A 3,447-nucleotide genomic window follows, 5' to 3' on the forward strand; every position below is an offset into this window, starting at 1 on the left:
TGTTGGAATTGATATTGATGATCTGAAGATGCTTGTCGAGTCTAACCCAAGGCGACACACTGATGAAATGACCCTGAAATTGCATGTCTCTCATGAAACAATAGGTAAATATCTAAAGAATATGGGAAAACTTCATAAAGAAGGTGTTTGGGTGCCTCACGAACTCTCCGACAGTTACTTCAGTTGTTATCTGTTAGTATATATATTTTATTACAATATTTGATATACACCACGTACAAAGTATGCTACAAAGCATCCTATATTCAGTTGGAGTCTGATTGTCACAACATATCAACATTAGCATAATATTTCCTCTTTCATTTTGGTTATCCACAAGAGAGCTGTCAAGACCAAGGAACTATCTTTGAAGAAGGCTAAAACATTACTGTGTAACCCATATTCAAAAAAATGTTTGTATATAGAACCATACAAATCATATAAAGTGTGCTAGCCAAGTTCTTCTATCTATAGAGAACTAATTTGGATAATTATCTAATAGATATTAAATATTCCATTGGCTACAACTCTGACCTTGTGGATTGAGCAATAAATTAATTTCCTGGTTGATGTGATGTATAGCTGCTTCATGTACAACTTAAGAGTATGTGTAGGTGTTTCACCAAGTACAGTGGGCATGCACATCGGGAGATGACAAAGGATATGAAAGAGTGATGGGAAAAAGGTAAATTTCCCTGAGGGCAGATATTAAATAATCTGTATTCATGAGTGAAGGCCTAAGTTCATGTTGGATGAACCTTGACTTGGGTTTTTGACACGTCAACTCATTGAATTGTTAGTTTTGTTACTCATACTGGTCAAAGAACCCAATTATTCATGTAAATTATACTACACTAAAGAACCCTTTAAGCAATGGCTGGATAGAAGGCTACCATATAAAGAAGTAGATGAAGAAAATGAAGTCAAAATCTTATGAAACATACTATATGGCAGGAGTACAGTTACCATTAACCATAACAGTAAAATTACAGCTAGAAAGGCATTAACATTAGAAGTTGAAAGGGAGTCGTGACTGTTTGATTCCAATATAGAAAATGATTTTAAATAATTTTTTATTGTGATTTCACACACATGTAGGGAATTGGTTATTGACATGATGCATAGTTTAACTTATTCTTTGTATTTTGACAAAGAGTGATATTTCTTGACACAGAGTTTAGCTTACTTTGTTTTTTGTTTATTTTAATTTTATGGTGTTTTCTGTTTGGTTATTGTGTTATCAATGTACTTTGCAATGTAATTTATGTTTCATTTTCTTTTTAGATTGGTAACTTACTGTGTGATGAATTCTGTTCCTTACATTGTATGGTTTTATAATGTGTTTCTTATTACAGTTTAACATTGTGCTGTGTTTACTTTCTCTGTGACTTGGCTGCTTCCATTGTGCACCGATTTACTTTAGAGTGATTGGGTAAGTTTCACAGAAAAACAAGATGTCCTCCATAAAGTCTATTACGAGCAAATCTTAATTCTTCAACATCGACTGAGTTCCAATAAAAGAAGGAGACACGATGTAGAACAGAGTGAAACTATCTTAAATAATACTTAACGTTTAAGCAAGTGCATTTTTGATCACTTTTACTGAAAAGTGTGGTAAATCTGTTGAATCTGAAATATCTATCTGTTACAGGCTGATAAAACATATGCAGTATTGGTTCAAGTTCGCCTTTTTGTGGTCGGTATTCAGTTGTGTTATGTATGACCTGAGAGGGTCAGGTGCTATTTGGACCTCGTCCTCCCTTCTTAACGGTTTTGGATGTTTAATGTCAGATGCTATATTAATATTAAGAGATTAGATCATATATATGTACACTAGTGCTAAATTATCTATTCTCTTCATTTGGTCGTTATACTCTCTAAAACAATTCCATTGACAAATCGTCACTTTTTTTTCGCCTGATCACATTATTGAACGCGCATTTGACGTAAAATAGCCTTTTTAAAAACAGTTGATAAAAACAATCTAAGCGATATTTTCGTATAGTACATGTTGATCGATGAGAGATACTTAGGACTATCAACATCATGTATGATATAACGATTCATGAAGGTTAATAGATTACTCTTGTATTGATTTTATCAAAATACTTGAACGAGCAATCTATGAGTCTGTTGTGGATTGGTTGGGTATTTGCATATTTATTGACTATTTTGATATAGTATACTCTACAGGAATCTTTTAGCTAAAATCCTATATTAAGACTACATACTCATGCTGCCCATAACTTTATAATTTAAAAAGCGATTAAAACATCTCGCTTAATACAAAGAACTCTGTGTCACTTACTCTTGCACATTAAAGCAAAACGGGTAACATAAATTTGTACGAAACAGGTGGTTACAAGTCAAAAGTATTAAAAGTGCAGGCACAGAATGTTTAAAAAATTGCACAAAAATGTCGTATAAAACAAATTAATTATAAAATGTACAAGATAAAGAAACTCTTCAAAAAACAAATTATGTTAAAATAATCACACAAAATGAAGCTCTTTTGATATTTAAGATAAAAGAACAAAACTCCACAATGGCTGAGTAATAAATCTGCAGATTTATGTTGCTAAAAACCGAGTTTTGATATCCATGGTGGGCACAGAACAGCAGGCCTATTGTGTAGCTTTGTACTTAACTACAAACAAAAGAATACAAAGAAGTAAAATATACTGAAATTGAAATATATCAAATAAAGTTTAAAACACAAACATTTATACATAACGCCCCGGCATGGCCAGGTGGTTAGGGCGCTCGACTTCTAATCTGCGGGTTCGAATCCCTGCTACACCAAACATGCTCGCCCTTTCAGCCGTGGGGGCGTTATAATGTGACGGTCAATCCCACTATTCGTTGGTAAAAGAGTAGCCCAAGAGTTGGTGGTGAGTGGTGATGACTAGCTGCCTTCCCTCTAGTCTTACACTGCTAAATTAGGGACGGCTAGCGCAGATAGCCCTCGAGTAGCTTTGCGCGAAATTCAAAACAAAACAAAAACAGTTTATACATAAGAGTGTTACAACACTTACAATAATAAAAACGAATACACAAAGAATGGCTGATTTATACAGTGTAATTACAATTAAAATTATTTGTTAAAATTACAAAGAAAAGATAAATGTAAATTCGTATACTATACAGGTATTCAAAGGAATATATATTAGGTCGTCAAGAAATTAATGTCGCTTTTTTTTTTAAATGAAAAACCCCGAGCAACTTGTATATCAAACCATTTATTAAATGAAATAGTCTCCATTCTTATTGATGATGCTTTTCTATCTTACAATCAGGTTGTTAATGCCCTGTTCAAAAAATCACTTGGCTTTGAAGCAAAAAAACATGTCTATGTTCTCTTTAACACCTTTCACATTTGCATACGTTTTCCAATTAGGATGGTGTTGCAGCAAACGAAAAAGATGGTAATCTGATGATGCCTTATCTGGA

The sequence above is a fragment of the Limulus polyphemus genome, unplaced genomic scaffold (assembly GCF_000517525.1).
Source record: "Limulus polyphemus unplaced genomic scaffold, Limulus_polyphemus-2.1.2 Scaffold32, whole genome shotgun sequence".
NCBI classification, from domain to species: domain Eukaryota; kingdom Metazoa; phylum Arthropoda; class Merostomata; order Xiphosura; family Limulidae; genus Limulus; species Limulus polyphemus.